We start from the raw sequence: 22,838 nt of genomic DNA, 5'->3' as shown, positions 1-22,838 counted from the left end.
CACAGCTGACATTTATGCTCACCTTCTTTCTTCTGCTGTGTGTAGCTGAAAGCCTGGTCAAAGGACTGAATCAGTAAGACTAAATATTAATTGCATCTTGAATACATTAACAAATTGTATACTATTTAGCAAGAGTATAAAAAGTATATTTCAAGTGCCAGCAGATACTATGTTAACTATAAAAATGTTTTGCTTTGCAGACTTTGAATTAAAAGAGCTCTGTCTGGCCTCTCCTGGAGGATATAGAAGAGAGTTTGGTCAGATTTGTTTTCAGAAATCTAGAAGAAATTGTTACCTGAAAAGCATCCAGTTATTTTTACAGTAGCAGAGGATCTTTTGATTTTGCAGTCTTAAAAGTTTCTGTATCAACCTTTATTTTGTACTGCTGTTAGTCACTGCCTTCATAGACAGTAATGATTAACTGTGACTTAGAAGCAAGAATCATTGTAATAGGTTGTATCTGAGAAATGTAGTCAAGTTTTAAAAGCAGTCAGCACAATGCAGAAGAAAATCTGTATGGAAAACTACACTTGCTGTGAAGAGGATGTGATGAAAACTTTAGATCAGTTTAGCTGTTACCACAAGATTTTTAAATCAGGGGCATCTGGGTAGTAGATCAGGCAGCTGCATTGTCTTTTGCATGAATAGGCTACCATCTTTTAAAGGAGTAGCAGTTACTCTCTGTGCTCTGTCTTATGTCTTTGTCATAAATTAGCAGGAGTTTACATACTCAGGGACTTCATTTCCTTTAAGGTACGTGTAACCTGTGAATATTTTCAGCCATCAGTGTAATGTGTTGAGATTCCTGCTTAATCCAGTTTCTGATTATAATTTTTTTTTTTTTTAATGAACTTTGTGAAACAGTCTCAGATGAATATGAAATTATCCTCGTCTATAGGCAAGCTCAATTTGGACTGGAATGCTCTCAGGGTATGACAATAGCGTTTTGTGCTTTTTTTTGGAATTTAGGGTAATTTTTGAGAGAGACAGTGAGAGCTCCAATGATTATTTTTTTTAGTTTTTTGTTTTTTTTTTTTTTTGTGTGTGTGTGCAACCGTTTCAAGGTGAGATCATTTTTAGATAGAGACATCCATTTGAGTTGTTTACTTTGCCACAGTCACCCTTAGCTCGGTCATTACCAGGCTGTTTTTTCATCAGCTCCTGGATACGTTGAGCTTCTTTTCTGCTAGTTCCTTAGTTACTAAAAACCAATTTTCATAGCCACACAAGACATCCTCCATTTTCTAGGCATATGTTTTGTGAAACACCAGAACATTACTTTTGCTCCTGTCGTCTTTATCCATCTTTCCTAATCGGATTTTAGTCAGTAGTTAAATGTGGATGCTTGCAAGAAAAGTCACAAGTACTCAAGATGTAAGAAAAAAACATTACTAAGCAATTACTGTTTGATGTTTAATTGTTGCACTTTTTAGAATATCATGTTCAGAGCCATTTGGAAAATGTACTGTTGGTAAGCTTTCCATGTTTTGTTTCTTGTTGGATGGGGCCTTATGGCACATGTGTTAGTTCTTGCTGGAAAGAGGATGGGATATTTGTAAATTGATACTGTAAATTGATATTAAAAGACAATTTTTTTTAGGCTCATCTAACAAGAACAAGGAGTTAGTGCAAAGAAGGGAAATGACAGTGATCAAAGGGGTAAAACTTCAACTAGCGGGTCGCCTGATAAAAGCAGTAGGAGACCAGTTATAGCAGAGTAGAAGCAAGCATGTCTTTAGCCACCACTGAAGACAGACTAATGGGCAAGATGAGGCATTGTTCTGTCCTACTTGGTATTTTTGACATCTTTATCAGTTTTATTTACTACTCAGACCACCACACAACTAAGATTTTAAGCATTTACTGCTGAAAAGCCTACAAGCAAGGACCTAGTATGTGTGCAAGACTTTGCTAGACTTAGGGCTTATACTATATTTGGTTAAATGGTACCATGAACATTTACGCAGCTATCTAAATAATCACATCCAGTTAGTGCTGTAAGCTGAGCCAAAGTAGAGATTTTAAGTGCCAAGGACTTAGAACATCTCTTTCTAATTTTACCCTGGCTCAAAGTATGTTTAGAAGATGAGGTACAGATAAAAGCAGATGAGGAAAATTATTTAGTATTCTGTCACTTGTAAAAGTTTATCAGTTAAAAATAAAAGAGGTGAGAAATATAAGTTAATCCTTTACAAGAAATGAACCCATATCTAATGGCTGAATTAGGAGCTTGTGCTTAATAAGCAGCAAGAGATGATTGCAAACAGTCCGCACTGGCTGTTGACAGACATCCTGTTTTTGGCAGTTTGTGCATACTTCACAAAGAGATGCTACATGCAGAGGTAGCAAATCTCCAGGCATTGTCTTAGCTGTAGCTAATTAACTGGAAGATGGATAGAAAAACATGAATGACTAAACTGAATCATTGCTGTTTGGAGATGTTCCAGCTGACTGGGTTTCTGGTAGGAAATGCTCATTCTTCCAAATGAAGATATTTTGCTGGAATATGTAGTCTCAATGAGACTGTCATTTGTGCTCTGTCCAGACTGTTCACCCACATTGCAGGCTCCTCGCCAGTCAGCCGGGCAGGTGGTATAGAGGTGAGCACTTAGCTTCTTCATCTGCTGGATTTGCAGTGCCTCCTGGCTGGGCTTGGCACCCAGCTCATTTTGCTCTGCCACCCTAGGGACATGAAGCCAGGGACCATACGTGTTCTCACAGCCCTGTCAGCTGCTGCCTGTCCAAGTCTACCATTCCAGATGAAATTTTTTCATAGGCTTGAAATATTTTACAGGTTGGATGTAAAGTCTTCCTGGCAGCTCCATTAATATACAAAGACCCTAGTGCCAAGAGGAGCCCTTAGAGAAAATACAACAGATGCATTTTTTCCTTCTGCAAGAAAAATTTCAGTTGATTCCTGATTATTGATTTTAAATCTGGGGTTATCTTCAGTGTTTTCCTGAATACTTTCCAGCTGATACTAGGCTATTCCTCCACTTAGCAATGAAATAATATCTAATGGCATATACTAAGCTTCACCTGCAATTTGTTTATCTAATTGGATTTGTGGCACAAAGGATGTGAGAGGTTCATATGCAAAAAAAATTATTAGTGGGTTTTCATTGCTTATGGCATACATAAAATCTAATGGTGTATGTTACTTTTGGGGAGACAGAGGCAGAAAAGGGTGAGTGAAAAGTCTCAGTAACCACCTGAGAAGAGGAAAAAGCACTGCCACAGCACCTCAGTTAGTCTCCAGAGCTGCAAGTGGGAAGTAGGCTACAGCATTGCAAGTGTAGGCTTTTAGCGTAACAAATGGTAAGGCACCTGCTACATTTTCTCTTTGCCAAGTAGCTGGAGGTCTCATCATCTCTTTCAATATCCCATTTGTTGACAAGCAGACTTGTAAAAACTCATAGGATTGTGCCTGCCTAGAAGCATGTCATAAGTTTTGAATACAAACTACAGTTTGGTAGTTCCTCAGTCAAAAGTATCACTCCTGATCAGAAAGCAGTTCTCTATTTCAGTTATAATATTTGCATCCCTTTTTTGGCTCCAAGGTGTACAGATTCTCCAGCAAAGAGATTTATTTTGTGCTTGGCAATTTTTATCTTTGTGTCACAGATTACGAGATTTTGCAGCATACAAGGCAATAAAAACGTTCAGTTTGGCAAGTCATATTCCAAGAAGAAATGTCAGCCATGGATTTGTCTTTCCTGGAAGTCGAGGCAAGATACTACCTCAAGGAGAAACAGAAATTATTTGTGTTTGTTTATAACAACATAAGGACTCCCTAGTGGTGGGAAGTTTGTATTCATCTTTGCCTTTCCTATACAAAAACTACTGTACTAATAAGGAAGGAAGGAAGAAGAGAAATGGGGCAATTGCTGGGCAATTAATTCTTGCAAAAGAGAAAAAGTATGTTTACAGACCAATGTTTATGTTATGGGATGGAACAATCATTAGTGACTTTAAACATGAGCCATTTCAGTCTCCATAACTCCCAGATGTTCCTGCTGGCAGAGGCTGTCCCTCAGCCCTACTACTTGTGCATCCTTAAAAGGGATATGGAGTGATGTGGCTTCACCTTAGATCTAAGCAGATCGGATGGTGATTTGCTTCTTTAAGGAGTGGTCTTGTTGTTTCTCAGTGTTCTGGGTCTAGCCTTCATATAACCTCTGGGTGCAATTCAGTTGGCCATTCCAGTACAGAACTAATGCTTTTTTTCTCTATTGCTCAGTCACTGTATCTGACATGAGAGAAATAAGGGGAAGAGAATGCAGGGTAAAGGTCCTGTCAGTGCTGCTTTGTGTGTTATGCTGACATGGCTACATGGCATTACAGGCTAAGGAACATGTAAGTTGCTCCTTTGTGAATCCCATGCCTGGAGTCTGGCGCACCTACAAAAGAATTCTCAGAGGGATAGAAGTTTAGGAGGAAACCAGATATTTATTTCTTTTTTATCAAGCATCTTCTTTTTAGTGATACTTAGTGAAATAAGAATGAAGCCAGTTTTTAGACATTTTATAAGAACAAAAAAAGACAGGGTTGGGTTGAAAGATCGGAGATGGTCCCATGGCACTATGTTTAATCTGCATCTGCAATCATGCTTTTTCCCTTTGCTCTTTTTGTGGCTCTTTAATTATTTGAAAAACAAAGCAAAATAAGCCCAAACCCCAGCAACAACAAAAAAAAACAAACAAAAGAAAACAGAAACTCCAGCACAGCAGCTAGATAGAGCAAGACATTTAAAAAAACCCTTCACCCTCCTGTGAAATGTTCCCTTTTAACCCTAGACTGATTGACACTGGGGAAGCAAGTTATTATTCCTTTCCTTTACAAGGAGAACATGCAGTTTTTCTCTATTTCACAAAGGATACCTATTACATAAAATACTCTCCTTTTGTTTTTTTACATTACATACACTAGTAAAGTGTGCTTGGAACAGTTCAGGGTACTTGTGCAATGGCCAGGTTTTATTCTTCAAATAAAAATATGAGTGCACTTTCCAGTTTATTCGTTGTATCTATTGACCTTTTTTTAAGATAATAAACTAGCTTTCAAGAACAAAGAAACACATGAGAAATGCTCTGGCAGGAATCCCGGTGCAGCACAGCCTATACAGATGTTCAGCCTTGAGCAGAGTGAAGGAGGGGGCTTGGTAAATGAAGGGTGACTGTACTTTTTAAATAGATCACCACTGGACAGTAAAGCTGCAATAGCGGCACATGTTGGTGATGATTTATGCTGCATTTTAGTTGATAGAGTTGGGGATAATACTAGTTAGGGTCTGTAAATATTATTGCTGGACTCTGCATGAGCCAAAAGCTTGGATAACAGGGTCCAGTAAGATATGAATGTTTTTATATTCATAATTATGTTGGCTGTCTTGATGGGCTGAGTACTACAGTCAAGATTGGTGATATATTTAAAAAAGCAGGTGCTTTAACTTCGCATCTTGTCATTGGTCCAGGGTTTGTGGTTGCAGTGAGTCCTGATGTGGTCAAGATTCAGTGACAGTGGCTTAGTTTTAGTACTGGTGTGTATTATTATACACAAGGCATAGCAAGTTTGTTTTGCGATAGTTTGTTAAAAATATAAGCAACTCCCTTCTGCAGTGAAAATTCCAGTTCTAAGTTCTGATATTCCCTTAGTCCCTGGGAAGAGACAGGAGAAGCACAAGCTCCAAGAGGCGAGCACATCTTACATTTTTAGAAGGTATATTGGAGAAGACACTAACATTATTTTGGTTACCTGCATTCCAAAATTGAGAGAGAGATAAGCAGTTTCTCTATGGAAAGATGTTAAAATAATCCAATCTCATATTGAAAAAGTGGAAAATAAAATTCCCAGTATGCTATTTTAAGGCTCTGAAGGCTGCTTGTAGTAAATGATCCTGTCTCCTGCAGTTTGGCATCAAAAGAATCAAGCTGCTCAGAACCAAAGGTAGAGTTAAAAAAGTAGAAAAAGTATGGCTGCCAGAGCCTCTTTTCCAGCAAAGGTTCTCCTTGCAAATTTTCTGGGAAAGAAGTAAGGCATAATAACAGGAGTATTGATCTACCTTCTTTTTCTCCAAATATATTCTAAGAATGACTGAAAAATACTCCTTCTCTAAAAAAGAAATTGCTGCAACAGGAAAAAGAAAAACTCCTTATCTGGGATTTACTTTTTTTGGTTATAGATTGTTAAAAGAACAACCTGAGACCACATTTGCCACCCAATATTTTGTAGAAATGCCAGCTTGGTGAGATGCGTGTATGTGAAAGTCATCAGAATATGCTCAATACTCTAGAATTTTTGCTTGTTAATTTTAAAAAGGAATGAGGCACCTCAGAAGGTAAATAATCTCAACAACTATTTACAGACATTCCCATAAGGAAAGTTTTCAGTGCCTATGAGAATGTAAACAGCGCTGTATAATTTGGTTTTGACTGTCTAAAAGTTTTGGCTTGGCTTTGGTAGTATAAATGTTGAAGTTGTGCTTGGTTTGCCATAAACGGATGTCATGGGATGCTGGAAATTCAAAAATGCATTATTTCTGCTGTGTGTTGTTTTCTTTTTATTATGCAGTATAGCTAACAACCAAGCCTACTTAATTATGTAGCTTTGCTATTTGAAGTTATTACATATTAGTGCTAAAGTTGCTTAAGGAGCATAGAAGGACCTGCTCCTGACAGGAGCCAGTCTCAAGAACCAGGCTTCCAGTTCTCACAGAAAGGATATCTGTTGTCCTGTTTCCAAAACATTTGTCTTCCATTTCCCTCATATAGTGTAGTACTTCTAGGAGGCATTCTGTGTCCTGAATCTCATCTCTTCTCATAACGAGACAGAAGAGGCTTTATAAAAGTCTCTTTCAGTGGGATATGGTTTGAATAACAGCTCTCTAATACTGGAACGATTTTGAAGACTAGATGCATTGTTTAGCTTAGTTTATTTTTTGGATAGCTATTTAAGATGTTAAGTTAATGTGCTTCTGTGCAAAATCATCATGTTCACCAGAAGAATCAGATGATCCCACTTAACATCTGTATAGTTTATCTGTAAACAGGGGAAGCGAATGAAGAATTATTAGGAGGCGTGGGCTTATTTTCTTCCTGCAACTCCAGGCTCTGTGCCAGAGACGTTTTCCTAACCAAAATCCAGGAAAGTCTTTTTGGACATGAAGTGCATGATGGTGGCTGTTTTGAGAGGGAAAAACTACCCAACTTTGACTTGGAGCTCAGAAATTCAGAAGCATCAAGCAGGCAAGGGAAGAAGGAGACATTCTAGGGTTGCATTCAGAAAAACAGCAGTAAGCCAGATTCAAGGAACTGTCCACAAGGAAATGGATTTAAAAAAACCCCAACCAACCAAACAAAAAAACCCCAACTCAAAACCAAAAAAACCAACCAACCAAACAAGAAAAGGACACTGTTTGCAGACAGGAGGTGCTCTTCTGTACTGAAGGAGGCTGTATTTACTTTCATGAGAGCAAATATTCAAAGTTTAGTATTGTCTAGAGTGAGAATTGCTTGCAAGCTTAATGACAAATAAAACCACTTTGAGGAACGAGATGGGCTTTGCCATTACTGTGAGAATAACCTCCTTGGCACAGGTCTGCCCATCTGCATGCAGATGCCCCACTGCCTACATTCCTCATGCCCGAGGCCACTAAGGTAAGCCAAAAGGCCTCTGAGGTCTGGCCCCTCACTGAATCCCTGGCCATTCCAGCCCTCCTGGCTTGCTTCCGTTGTGGGACAGGAATGTCCGAAGAGGGCAGGGCCCCACTGCTGTCCCAGCTTGTCCTTCAGCTCTCAGACCACCATCTCTGCTGCTGCCATGGCTCCTGCTGCGGGGTCTGTGGGGGAAGGTCTGCACCTGGAGGAGACCACCAGAGAAGGACAAATTCATACCAGTAAAAATATGTCAACTTTGGCTATTTAAAACCTTCTACATATGAACAACACAGGGAAGAGTAAGAATGTGTGTTTTGGGCAGGAAGAAGTGCAATATATTCCAGCATGTGAAGTCACTGTCAGAGTGCTCTGTATGATGCAGGACTCCCATACTTGCAGAGGGGTGTCAGGCCCATGCTGGTGGGGCAACACTCTTAGTAAAATATCGTCAGGGGGGTTGCTCTTATTTGCCAATATATCTTCGTGTTACCTTCATGCTTGCGGGTAGACCATATTGCTCTAAGGAGCAATCATTGCCATAGAGGTATTGAGCCACTAAATAGAACTGGTTCACAGATATTTTTGATGGCCGTAATAAACTTATTCTGGAGAGACCATCTTATTACAACTTGTCTATTGCAGTGATGTTATTCATGTAGCCAGAAATGTGCTTGCTCTTTTAACTTTCAGACAATGAATCAGAGGATTTGTTTAACCCATACAATATAACACTTTTTTTCCTGTTTGTGGTTTTCTGGTTTAGGTTACTAATCACAGTGTAAATATTTGACATATTTCCAGGTATACTTACCTGATAAAGCTAAATATCCATACAATATTTTACATTATTGACCAAAATACGTATTTAATCCTCAATTCGAAGGAATGAAGCTGAAAGTCTTTCATAGAATGAAGCAGACAGGGTTTGAGTGACTTCCTCTAGCATGATAACTTATGATTTAGCTTTACTAGCAAACTCATGACAAAACTATGGAACTACTCCAATCCTGCAGAAGTTCACTGAAAAAAGTCCATGAAATCAGTTGAAGAACATCCATTCTCCAGATGGCTGCAGCAGTTCCTGCCTTCAGCCTTTTGCCTGCTCCAGGGAGCTACCAACACCTGAGCCCCTATCAAGATTTGCAGTGTACCATAGCAAGACAAACTAAAATTGCTGGTTTATGCTGTGGAGTTTCAGCAGTTGTTTCATTATCAGCTGAATCATTCCTGCAATAAAAGGATAGGAAATCTCAAGAACTGGATAGATAGCCAGGTACAAACTGTCCCTTTCTCTAACAGGGGAAAGATAAAAATTGAAGATATTTCAATTAAAGAATGTAACTGCAGAAACCAAGAATAGTAATAGAGAAATGTGGGAGGGAGAAAAAAGAAATGAGACATTGAGAAGTTCAGGAAAGATGCCGGGTATTGCATTGCTTGCAGGGTGCCGTGACTTCTTGTTTTCAAGTATATTTAGAGAGGAATAGGGAACAGGAGGCAAGTTTTGGACTGTTCAATTTGGCAAGCAGTTCCTTCAAGGATAAATTGGTTAGTTTTGTAATACCTATGCTTGCAGCTGGATTTGCTACATGGTACTTAACTGTACATTGTAAAAGGAGGCTGTAGGGATCAGTGTGCTTTTCCAAAACAATTTCTTTTTTTCTTTTGACAAAAACATTTTTCCTTCCTTTTGGCAATGAAAAAGAAACTTAAGGGATGGGTGTAGTATTCGCAAATTGCACCAAATACTACCAAAGGCTGGATTAATATTGACTTATGTAAAAGATAAGCAGGAAAATGCATACAAAATTCTGCTTGCCCATCTTGTATGGCTAAGACGACTCCAACTTGCTGTATGCAAAATGGTTCCTCTGTGTACTATACCTTGAGCTGAATTGAAAATGCAGTAACTCTGAAAAAGCTGCAGTACAAACTGAATGTATTGAACCACAAAATTTATGAAAAGCTGTCTTATCTCATATTCTATTGCAGGTTCAGACTGTTTCCTAGCTTCATGCCAGAATTTAATCAACAAGGTGTTTTTTAAGGACTAATGTGATTTGGAAAGGAAATGTTTGCATAGGCATCAGGTGTGCTTTTTGTTCCATCCTTTTTCTTAAACTGAGATTGAGGATGTGACACTTACTGAAAATTAATACACCATTTTTGGTCAAAACTAAACTACGCTTTGGTAAGACATATTGCAGCAGTCAAGTATAATGAGAAAATCACAGCAGGTCTTTAAAATAATTTTCTTACCAGTAAGTACTTACATGGCATAATGAATGATGGTTAGTTCACTCCTAAATCCCAATCTTTCAGCAACAGGCTTCTCCTAGTGAAATTATTTCTTATGCTACCTTCTGTGGTTAATTTTCTGTTACTAGCTGTTAATATTTTTTACATTTCTTCCCAGACCTAAGTTTCCAGTTTTGAGTGTAAGTATGCAAATAAATGGCTTGAATTTAAGAAAGTGCAAAGTGACCTAATTTCTAATTAAAACCTTGCACAGTTGTGATTCAGGCTTCTCAACCAGAGTTCATGGGAGTTAATTAGATGCAGGTCATAGGACTATGTGCGTAAACACAGACGTCCAGCTTTTGGCACCTAGTTTTTGGAGAATTTTGGCACAGATTCCCTGAAGTGCAGTGTATAAGCCATTGCTACTTGACATCTTCTCCACTGTGATAACTGTCTTGTGATTCACCTTCTATTAAGAAAACAAGGACAGGATCTGATCATCGCATTTTAATCTCCTCCTCTGTATTTCCTCTGAAATCAGAAGGAATTTCGCCAGGGCTTTCCACTGGTCCATTTTACTGAAATACATGCTGAATTAATTGGTAGACTCTGTAATGATTTTCTTTTGCTGCTGATGGTGATAACAAATCAGTGCAATTGTAGCTACAAATTAGTGCAGTAACAATCTAGAGATGAGAACTACTTGGTTGCTAAAAAAGAATGGCAGGTAGTTGTTCTCCTGAGGGTATAGACCGCAAGCAGGATGTTCTCCTGTTTTTAATGATCCTTAATGGAACAGCTGTTTCAGGTTTCTCTTGTTCTAGAAGTATGGTGTTATGTCAAGGGGGTTTGCAAATTCACATTTAACACTGTGTTTTCTTTGCAATGTCAACAATATGTACTTGCAAATGAAATGCAGTGCTTCAGGTTATACAAAATGGTGTTTTAGAGAATATTACAGAGAAAAAGTACCAGGAGAAAATTACCATACTTTTGGAGGGGAATATTCACACCTAAAAAATTAGCTTTATAGGTCATTTGAGTAAGCATAGCCTAACTTGAAACAAGTAGCAATTCCTGCCCCACTAAAGATAGGGTTTAACAGGTCATTTAGCAGCTGCTGCTGGTTAAAATCTTGACTCCCTATTGGTTTGGCATTGTCTTAAATTGCAACCAGGTGATACTAATTGAGCAATTAGCTGCTACTATATAGAGATGCTCAAGTTTCAGGAGGTGTTGAGAGAGGGCTGTGGTGTTTAATATACAGGTTTTTTTTTTTTTTTGTTTAAGGTACTCAAGTAAAATAGTAATTTTTAGAGGTGAAAGCTATGAATTGCCCTTTTAATTCACTAATGGGTTATTTGCACAGATTCATCTGAGCAGGTGAAGATAGAACATGCTTATAGCGTACTCCTCCAGTACACATGGCTGATATGCTACCTAAAAGTAAGTTCAGTGAGATTCTCATAACACAGTTTTAAGTGAATATGTTGAGTAATAAAATATATTTTAAAGAAGTGCTGTGTAATATGTTTTAAGTAAACATGTTGAGTCAATCATCAATTGAATAATCACTCATATTTTATCAGGTGTTCCCTGCAGTGTAAGCTTGATCTCCTTCAGGAATAGCAAAGACCAAAGTCTGTGTTTTCTGCATCTTTTATAAATGTCACCACTCTTTCCACTGGTGATAGCTGTATTTTAAAACAAGGATTATGCATTCTGTTCAGCCCGTTAAAGTGACATAGTTCATAGCAGCAAAGTCTAAATGAACACCATGATGATGTCTTTCTAGGTATTACACTGCCTAGAAGCAGTGTTTCTCAGAAGTTTGCGGTGTTACCTGCAGGCAAAAAGCATTTTGGTCTGCCTATATGCTGAGCTGCTGGGGAAGGAGGTTACTATAGCTGCCTTGAGTTCAGTGGTGTTCTAAGCAGTTAAGCAGTGCTCTAAGAACAACTTATAGGTTCAATGCAAAGCTAAGCCAGAGTATGCAAAAAACATTATGTCTCTTCTTAGTTGTTTCCTGCTTGCATTTTCTGTTTTCTTTTCATGAAGATTTGATTGTAATGCTTCCCTTAACTTCTGTGAAATAAACTTGGGGAGCAGAGGTAAACTGCTACAAGGGACACAGAATGCACTCACTGCTCACAACTTATTAAAATTAGTTGCTCAGCAGGGTTCACAGGATTCAGCGGGATTCTCGGAGCTGATGCTCAGAGTATGAATAGCACATTTCCCAGCACTACACAGAGGTGTGTGTATGTACTCTTTCTTTCTCTGCTTTAAGCTCATTGTGCTTTTTCTGGGGAAAGAGGTTTTCATTTGAAAAGTTAGTTTTGAAATCAAATGCAGAGCCTGAAAGTGTCTCATTTAAGAGCTGTAACATTTTTATCATATCATAGTCTACATGAAGTGATGTCCAACATGTATTTGAGAATGAATTAGGGATGGTTTTGCTATTTACAACAATAAATGTATCAAAAAGAAATGGGAATGTTGGTTTGTTGTGTGATCTGTTATTTCTGCAACTACTTTGTATAATATAGCTATGCAGGCATATGCCTTTGTAAAGAATGTTATTAATATACCGCACCTTTGCTTTCCAGGCTTGATTATCTTCAAAATTGTGCATCCTAAAAAGTAAGTTGTCTTTCTGCTGAAGTAAGTCATGTTTGTATGAAAAGTACACTATCTCCAAGTTTGTACCAGTGATGTTGTATGCTCTTTACAAACCAGTAGTTTCTTTATCTCCTCCTTCTTTAATGTTTGCATTTTGTATTTGAGGGTAGGAAGATGGGGGGATGGAGATGGGGTTGGAGAAGACAAGGCTACATCACAGGTTTTCTTGCAAAAAATTAGGCTGTGAATGACTTTAAAAATAATTTTACAAGCTAAAGGGTGAAGAAAGAGTCACTGGGATATACTGTTTAGACCTACGAAGGCTTTTAGTAATGGAAAATCACCAGTGAAAGTGCTGAGATCTTCACTATGTTTCCTCTCAAAGAAATTGAATGTCAGAGCACATGATTTTGATCTGAATATTCTCTTGAGAACAGTTAAAGTGGGCATAGGACGAATACTTTTGATATTGCAAATGTATACAAAAGAATGTTATGTATTCATTTTACGTCACAGAAACCTACCCAGGCTTAATGAATTATTCCTTCTTGCTAATCTTCCTTGAAGTAATTTGACACTTGCTTTTCTAGTTAAGGTTTTGCATAGTTACAGTTTTTGATATATTGCTACTATGTCACAGAAGATGGTATCTGAAAAGGAAAAACAGGGCAAAAAAGTGTCACAGAGAATTAATGTTCCAGTTATAAATCTGCAAGCAAATTTGAACAGCCTGTTCTAAAATATTTTGTACTTCTGGCATAGAAAGACAGAAGAGCTATATTGGTAAGCTGGAGAAAGTTATGTGCTTGTGTGTATGGTGTGGGGGATTTTTTGTGTTTTAAATCTGGCCAGATCTCTATGTGGTCTGAAGTCAGTATAGCTTTGCTGATCGGGACCAGGCTAAAGTGAAGCTAATTGGTGACTTCAATGTTATGTTGGAGATCAGTCTTGAAATTCTCATCCTGTCTTGTATATGTGAATTTCTGCAAAATTTGTCCCATTGCCTACTTTTAATTTCTTTGTTTATGACATAAAAACAAAATACACTTAATCTACAAGGAGTCTGGAAGGATTTAGATCAGTAGTGACTGTTAGAACCATGTCCTGGGTTCAAGGTGGCTAAAACTGATCCAGGTCTAAATTGTGTCTTTCTGAGTTTCTCTCTTTTTTGAGAGATGGGATCATTCACCTTTTCAAACAAGTTTTCCTTTCCTAAAATATCTTCAAAAATATTTTTTTTTCAGACTTTCTTTCCAGAAGCCAGAAACATGTGGTTTCAAATGTAACCCAGAATCAATTGGTCAGAACAAACCAATCCCTGCCTTATTTCAGTTTTACTGGGTTTGGTGTAATAGGACATACGCTGTACCTTGGGCATAGCACGAAAAGGACTCACCTTTCCCATCACTTATTTCTCCTGAGGACATTACAAGGCAGGGGAAGGTAAAGTGGGCTCTCTGTCAGCGAGGTGGTCTTTTGCTGTTCAGGCCCATGAGCTGAGTAATAGCACTGCTGGTGGGGCCAATTGCACTTGGAAAAGTTGATAGAAGTTTCCACAGCAGAGTTTTACTGAGGTAGCAAAGTTGGTAAGGAGTGGGGTGTAATTTTACATCATTACTCCTGTGTCTCTTTATATTTGTGTACTGTATACAGTTCTGGTGTCCTCAACATAAAAAGGACATGGAACTGTTGGAACAAGTCCAGAGGAGGGCCACGAGGATGATCAGGGGACTGGAGCACCTCCTGTATGAAGACAGGCTGAGGAAGTTGGGGCTGTTCAGCCTGGAGAAGAGAAGGCTGCGTGGAGACCTCAGAGCAGCCTTCCAGTATCTGAAGGGGGCCTATAGGGATGCTGGGGAAGGACTCTTTGTCAGGGACTGTAATGACAGGAGAAGGGGTAATGGGTTAAAACTTAAACAGGGGAAGGTTAGGTTGGATATAAGGAAGAAGTTCTTTACTGTAAGGGTGCTGTGGCACTGGATTGGGTTGTCCAGGAAGTTGTGAATGTTCCATCCCTGGCGGTGTTCAAGGCCAGGTTGGACAGAGCCTTGGGAGACATGGTTTAGTGTGAGGTGTCCCTCCCCATGGCGGGGGGGGTTGCAACAAATGATCTTAAGGTCTTTTGCAACCCTAACTGTTCTATGATTCTATATTTAGTTGTGGAAGCTTCGCTTGTGTTTGTCTGCTGTCACATTTTGATTCCTTTCTTCGATAAAACATAATCTGTATGAGCAAGGCTTTTGTATCTCATGAAGTAGCAAGTGCTCTTTCATGTGTAGTCCAGGCTTCAAGGGAGCACACACAAAAAAAAAAAAAAAGCCAGACAGAAAACCTGAGAGAGATCACATGGTTGGTCCTCTGAAGACACCACTGAATAAATGTTTGTGATAGAGGTAGTTCTCTAATGTAGTGTGATCTTTCCAAGTATACCAGGAGGAAGTATGCCTCATTGACTGGGGACATTCATGGTTCTACTGAAAGATGGAAGAATGAATAAACAGAACACTTTATTTAAACAAACAAAAATTAAAAATAAAAACATCACCTCCTGGGTAACAGAAGCAGTGCTGTTTGCTTTGATCCTTTATTTGCACAGTAGGTAGTCATTTTAATCTCTCTGATTCCAATTATAGTGGTAAGTACATGTTGCCTATTTCATTTTAGTTGTTGGGTTTTATGTTCCAAGTATTGTAGTCCATATAGGATTGCCTGGAAATGTGGTTTTTTCTTGATATAAAGTCATTGCTGTCAGTTGCTTTTGGGTAGGGTTTGGCTTATATCTGATGGAAGAGAAAGAACAGCACAGTGGTGTGTTATGAATGACGAGGAAATAACAAGGGCAATCTTTACATCTCATCTAAGCATCTGTCAGAGGACTCTTGTACTTCAGCGTGCCTATCTGTTTCTTTAAACTTGCACACTGAAGCGCAAGGACAGCCTTTCTTTACAATTACACCTCTAATCTGATCTGTGCTATTGGATAATTTTCTAAATGAATATGATAAATCTGTGTAGTAATAGTGTTCCTTTTTTCCTCACTTATGGCATCACATTCCTTTTATTTTTATGGAAAGACTTACATAAAGGAGTTGAAGCTTAACGTACAACTGTTCAGCAGATACGTATGATAAGTAATGGAACATTTCACTTGCAGCACATACCACTTGGTGATATGTGGTGGTGAGAGATGTAGCTGATGAACTTGAGCTGAAGAACTTGTCTTTGTTTTCCTTCTTGGTCTCCAGTCACACTAATTAGCTTATAAAAACAAGCATAGTAAGTTTGGTTTACTGTCTTATTCCAATTCTCTTGTATAAACATATCCACAAACTAAAGGCAAAATTCATATGGATGTCTTAGTTGCATACTTGCATTCTTTTCAGAAATGAAAATTTTTGGTTAGCTGAACACTTCATTTGCCATAGCTATAAACAATTGGTGTGTTAAAGTTTTTTCCTTATAAAAGCTTGTCAGTAGCTTTCTATGGAAAAAAGAAAATTACAATTCCACCAGTCTTTGCAGTTTTGATAAAAATCAGTGGTATCTGAATTGCTGCTGGCAAAGGTTTCTCAGCTCTGTGGTGAAATTCTTTTCCAAAATTGACAGAAAAACATCTTTAAAATATATTGTCTGGACTTAGATGGGATATGGGATACCTGGGTTGAAATCCCAGTGTCCTCCATTTGCTTCCAGAGGCCTGTCTAAAGCAGCAGATTGCTGGCTGACCATGGCTAGCTGTATAACTATTCTCTCAGCTTTGTGTAACTGAATTTAACAGAAGCTTTTTCTTCCACACAGCAGCTGAGGGTGCTGATAAAATTGTCATTTAAATGAGGTTTTGGTTGGATGTGGAAACTGGCTGTGGTGTATCCTAAACCTGTCTGTCTAGTGACTTAGGACATCTATCTCTAGCTTTGAATGTTGTAGCCCCTGCTACAGCAGGAGCTGGTGGCTAGTTATCTCACTTGGTATGGCTCCTGAAAACACAAATGGGCGCCCAGTACTGATGGGCGTCATTCTCAGCCTGAATCGATTAACACTGGTTAAGTCGTCACTAAGACTTTCTTGATGAAACTTTTGGCCATTTGCGATTAAACTTTGTGAGATCACATGGAGAATTTGTGCTCTACTGGAGAAATCTTTCTGATACTGACATAATGATTGCAGAGCCCACCTCTGTCAGCAGTCATGGATGGAATGTGGGATGTTTCCCAGGGGGGGAGCCCTGGAAATAATGCAGCTAAAACTAAGCACAGTGAGAGCCTCAGCCACTGCCAGTGTGCTAAGTAACGTATGTTTTGTATTTTTGAGACTACAGGCAAGCCCTGCTTTGTAAACACTAGCTTAGTTGCCTGTTGCTGATACTACCTGGATCTGTGTCAGGCTAGGCTTGGGTTTTGGGTTATTTCCTGATAGACCACAACTTTGGACATAGTGTGTTCTAACAAATTAACTGAAACATCTGCTTTTTAGTAGTAACATTTTCTTTCTTAGATTGTTGAGCCAGCACTGTGCAATTTTAATTTATTGTGAGAATATATTACCATTTAGTAATTTGTTAATTTGCCAAGTGTTAGGTGCTCAAGTTTTGTAGCAGTGTTACCATGTAGAAGCCTGACTTGCTTGGGTTTGTTCCTTGTAACTATTATTCCACGCCATCAGCACACTGAGTCATCCAATACACTAAAGTTATTTGGAAATATTCCTGGAACACTGTATAAAACAGTTTATTCTGAGAAGTTACAAACTAACACTGACATATTCTTACTCAGCAGACTTATTCCTCTTACTTATTAAAAATTATTCCGGCTGACATAAGAAGCAGAACACTTTCTGCTGCTTTTTGTTCCTGGCAAATTTTTGGTCCACTGTGTTATTTCCCAAACCTGTTGTAAAACCACATCTCCCAGGAGATGCTATCAAGCAACCCTCGACAGCAATATATAGGAAAAAGTGTTCTCTTCAGGTATCTGCATGAGGAAAGGGAACTTTGACAGTGCAGCAAAGTTTAATCTTCTTCCCTTAAAACTTCAGTGCTCATGCACACATAGAGAGGCAAGGATGGTAGAAATAGAAGATGATATTTATGTGATTGTGGATACATAGTACATTAGAAGAAAAACTATACAGTGTAAACATTAAAAAGTCCATTATATTTACTGTCAGAAATACCAGCAATGGGTGGAGAGATTTGTAATGAATGCTTTTTGTTTTACAAGCTGATATTGGCTAGTTTTGTATTCTGTCCTCGCTTCCTATGAGCAACATGAGAGTGATCGATTATACAGAAAGTTATGGAGTAGAAATTTCTTGGATGAGAATAGCTTGTTGGTAACAGCTGTTGCCAAAACAAAGCACTGTGTTTTATATACCTTTTAAAGAGATGTTTAAATGCCTCTCTTTAAATCATAACCAGAAAATTGCAATGGTGAAAGGTATTGTTCTCAGAAGACATGTAACCTTCGTGAAGGAAAGGATCACTTCTGAATATCCTTTCAACACTGCTATCAGTAAAGAAATGTGCTTTCTGGCTCCTCACCAAGCCTCAGGGTTGCATCTGTCCTTTTTAGAGCATGCCTTGTTAATGCTAAGGAGACTGTGTCCTGTTGTATGTGTTGTCTCTTTTAACTGGAGTAAGGGATGTAACCTTTTGAAGGATAACTAATCAGATTTTCCTTCCTGTTTTTTTTTTGCTCATCTTCTACTGAACCTAATCTGTAACTGTGGAGACCTGTTGGCCCTGTGATCTGTAGAACTGTCCCTTCACTCCACCTCATGAAGGCAACAACTTATGAAGTTCTAATATCTATTGCTGTTGAATGTAGAGCTCAGTTGGTAGTTAATACTCCAAAATACATAGGCACCATACATTTGTGCAGAAGTTTTGAACAGTAAACAAGCTTGTAAAAGTTGCTCAACTTCCTTTTACAGTGATTGCAAAATTTGAAGTCTAATTTGCAGGCCATTTAAATGCAGGGCTTTTCCCCTTGTTTTATACTATCAACTATAGATGGGATGGGATGGGGAAAAGGCCAGAATCTTGGGTTTCATTGCAGAAACTAAATATGCTCTCCCATCTGATAAGGGAGCAGGCTGTTTTTTGTACTTGGCAGTCAGACCACTTAGGAAAGCACCCAGTTAGTAGTTTGAGTGCTCAAAGGTGTTGGGAATATTCGCCTTTGTTCTAAGTGTGCCACTGTTTGCGCTAAGACTGGCCAGATAAGAAAGGCTGGAATACCTCTGTCAGAAACAGGCTGTATCTTCATGGTGGAGGAAATAGACACAACTGTCATGCAGGTAATACCTGGAAGGAAGATCATCCTCGTATTCAGATGGCAAGTGATCTTAAGGAGAATGCTCATATAAAGGCAGCCATAAACATCAAGAGAACTTGCACGCGATTTTCAAGATGTTTATTTACAAATTTCAGATACTGGGCTCTAAACTGACTTGGTATGCTCATCACTTTGGGATGCTATTACTTTTAGACACTGATATTTTCTATATGGTTTTTAAATTCCTTTAGAAAGTCAAAGACATATATCAATACTTGGAGGGCCAAATTTCCAATTTGTATTTTTATAAAATTCCATCAGTATGCTATTGATAAACAACACCACTCAGACTCTTATTTAGCTTATTTTAGCTCTTGTTAAAACTTAAATATATTTTTCCATTCTTTTATACTTGTGTCTTGGTACTAATTAATTTAGTTAGGAATAATAGCTGGCAAGTTTCCAGATTATAAAAGAGTCTGAAGAAACCTTACGCAAAGGTAAGGTTTTTTTATAGTAGTGGGAAGGCAGAAATAAGCACCTCAAATAGCAGCAGGTTTTTAAGGGATTACTAAAAGGGAACACAAGTGATGCATCTTAAGGAATATTTACTAATATACTAGAACAGTGTGAGCTGCTTGATTGGCTACTGTGCATTCTGCAACATGCATGTACGCATTACAATTTCAGAAATGTCAATCGTTAGCTACATCACCTCCCTCTTGTTAAACAAGCTGCAGTCTTCACAAAGCGGAAGTAAATACGAATTTTACTGTAAACAGGTTGTTCAGACTGCTTTAAGTGGAATAAACTGTGACAAGACCAAGGATGAGTGTAGCACTTGGCGGTATTCCAGTCTAATTTGGTATGAGGCAAAAAAATACCCAGGTAGCTTTAAAGTGGTTTGTTTTTTTAGGGGTCGCTTATAATTGCTGTGAAAGAATTCTTGTAAGGAAGTTGTTGAAGTTTAACAGATTTTAGGGCTTCAGTGTGAGCTTATGACAGGAAGACAGGCAAGTCTAAGAACTAGACTCAGATGCTTGTCTCTTTTTGGCTGGGTTCATTAAGTGAGCCCTACACAATCCTGAAAAGTATCTTAAGAAAATTAAGTCAAAACATGTGACTGGTTGTGTTGAGAGGCCTGCACAGCAACTAACCCATATAAAATATACTTGAAATAACTGGGCTATTCAGGACTTTTTAATGAAGCCAGATGCTTCTAATGGTGGAGAGAAGAAAAACCTAAACAGAAAAAAACATGTTCCCTTGGGTCCTCAAGAATGTATTGGTGGAGGGAGAAGCTGATGCAATAAGAACTTGAAAGGTAAAGGAAGTGTGTGGGCTTGCTGGTTTGTGTTTGGTTTTGTTTAAGTTGCTTTTTCTTTTTCTATTTAGTATTTTGTTCTTGTGGCTTTTTGGTCTTTTGTGTTTTGTTTTAGTTTTTTTTTTCCCCCCTTTATTCTTTTTTTGCCTCTCCACAGACAGTTATACATTCCCATTCTGGATGCTGTAATCTGTGTTCTAGGGGTGCTTTGACATCACTTGTCAGTAGATAGGATTGGTTTGTTTCTTTAATGTTATATTACAAGCAGGAATAAGAAAACCTGGTTACAGTTGTCGGTCATGCAAATGTGATATGGTTACAAACATACCTTTTAATTTGAAGTAACAGTTCTCCCATGGAAGATACTTGTTACATATCTAAGAACTAAATTAGGGAGTTGTAATTAAACAAGGAGGTAACACCCGCCTATTTTTAAGTGTGTTCTTTAACAAAGAATGAGAGGAGAACAAAAAAACTGTGTAGAAACAAGTACAAAACCAAATAACTGTTCGTCTAAGCTAACCCATCTTTTTATACATTTTTGTTAATGCTGTTGCTGAGTTTACTCATTCCTGGAGTCCAGTTAGGTTTTTTGTGTGTGAGATGAGCCACATGTTCCCTGGAAACTGTTGTGACGAATGTAGTATTGATTTAAGCAGTGTCTTTGTCAGATGTCATTGGAGGCTTTTAAACTGATGCCTGATGGCAGTGTTGTTTTTAAAAGCATGAACTAGAAACCAAGGGGAACATAAGATCTATGGCTATGTGACAGAAATTATAGGCTGTATACAGTTACTGCCTTTCCCTTCTCTCTGGGCAGTTTTGGCTGAACAGCAGTGGAAAGGATGGTTTCAAATGAACTTCAATATCAAAGTGACTGAGTGGTCTTTTTCCATGTTGAAATCAATGTGGCTTCGGAGAGGCTGGAAAGGAGATGTGTAAAAGGGTATAGCTTGCATGTGTCCTGATTTTTTCCATAAATGTTGTTCTGTTTGTGAAATACCTTTTGAAATCCCACTTCTGTATCACAGACTTTATTTTCTTTGTTGTCCTCATACATGTCCAGCTGTAAATTGTTAATCCCCTTTCCTGATCAGTGTGGTTCAGCACCAGTGCAGGACTGATAAAGAAAGAAAATATAACATACTTTAAATTGCTCTACTTTAAATACTTTAAATGAAAATTGCTCATCTTGTGCCTTTGCTTTTAAAACATTTTGTGGGGTGTGGTTTCTTTACCCTTATTCTTTTTTGATTGATGTTGCAAGTATAGGCACATCCTCTTTTGTGACACTGTACTTCTTGTTTCTTCACTTATCTGAGAATCTGTTCTGGGATTAATTCTGTATTGGATAATGTGGTCACATCTGCCGTTTCATTTGTCATGCTGCGGTAAAACAGTACACTTTGTGCTTTTTGCTTCAGTGAGCTTTATCACTCATTAATTGGCACAGACTTTAACCATTCGTTGATATATGCTCTTATCAAATCTTTCCCTTCACTTTACTTTAAAAAGAAGGCTAATAAGCAGCTAAATTTAAATGACAAACCAAATGATGCAATTGTTTCCAGATAGAACTTTTCAGACAAGAAGCAGTAACAATTTTAGTTTCCTGAATGCATTGGAGGACCATATTTTCTTCATCGCATAAGACTCTGCTATGCCTGATCAGGCAGGTCTGCTTTGTACATCTATCAACAAAGCTGTTTGGCCAAGGAGAAAAGAGAAGATTGGAGCTCCAAACAAAAGAAAAGTAGCAACAGTGGAAAACTGACCAAGAGCCATTTAAATTCATTGAGGACCAAAGGATGGTTGAGTTTCTATACTGGTGTTTCCCGTGGGATGCAAATTGGCCCCTTTTTCAGCACTGTTTATAAATTCTTTTTTCACTGTCTCAGAAATATTAATTACACATCTGGGCTAAATATGATCATTCTTAGATCTTGCTGTTCCAGTGTATGCTGGTGCATTTGCATGAGTTGCCTGTGCACAAGTCGGGAGGAAGAAGAAAGCTTCTGATCTCCTGCACATGTGGTAGACTTTAGATTGTTTGTGAGGGTTTTAGAAAGTTTTGTGTTAGACTAGATGGGAAACCAGACTCTTTTTATAGTTTTGTTTCTCTTCTTTCTTTGCTCTTGTTATTTCTGGTCTTGCAGGAGTGGTGTCCTAATTAAAACATTCTGCCTTCTGAAGCCTGTTGGTCACATATGAATTGTGTTTTTACAATGAAAAAAAATCCAAAATAAAATGGAATGAGAAAAGTCTGTTGGAAACTTTCTGATTTATGTTTACATGCTTGGTGCAGCTTGCTTCTCTAAATCCTCTATACCTAAATGATTAAAATGATTAAGACTGACTTTTTTTTGTGTGTGTGTGTGTTTCTTTTTTTTAAGCTGTCCATATTAAAAATACTTTTAGAATATGAAAATATAGAGTTATGTACTCTTACTGAAATAGCTGTAATTTAAGATGGCTTGATGTGGTAATGTGGATATTCTGCTTATAGCTGGAAATTTTAAAAGAATTTTTCTTAATAAATAGCTGAGTTTTATTCCTATTGTGTTTTGATTTGTAACCCTGTTTCTTTGAACACTTAACAATTACCATTAACATCATGGCAATAGCAACTAAACCACTACTATAAGTGGTAGATTACACTAAGTAAAACACTGATTAGGTTGCCCTTTTCTGTGGGGGTGCAGCTGTACTAGGTAATAAAGG

General features: G+C 38.1%; 1 long non-coding RNA gene across 1 annotated transcript; it reads left to right on the top strand.

Moving 5' to 3' along the window:
• The first annotated feature begins 549 nt into the window (after nt 1–549).
• Nucleotides 550–22,473, top strand: LOC136012156 (uncharacterized). Its single transcript, XR_010611597.1, has 4 exons — nt 550–753; nt 11,266–11,342; nt 12,506–12,539; nt 21,689–22,473. It is a non-coding gene; the product is annotated as an uncharacterized LOC136012156 (long non-coding RNA).
• Nucleotides 22,474–22,838: the final 365 nt, after the last annotated feature.

The sequence above is a fragment of the Lathamus discolor genome, chromosome 3 (genome assembly GCF_037157495.1).
Source record: "Lathamus discolor isolate bLatDis1 chromosome 3, bLatDis1.hap1, whole genome shotgun sequence".
NCBI classification, from domain to species: Eukaryota; Metazoa; Chordata; class Aves; order Psittaciformes; family Psittacidae; genus Lathamus; species Lathamus discolor.
Note: the sequence above shows the minus strand (reverse complement) of the source record. Positions and strands in the feature narration are given on the sequence as shown.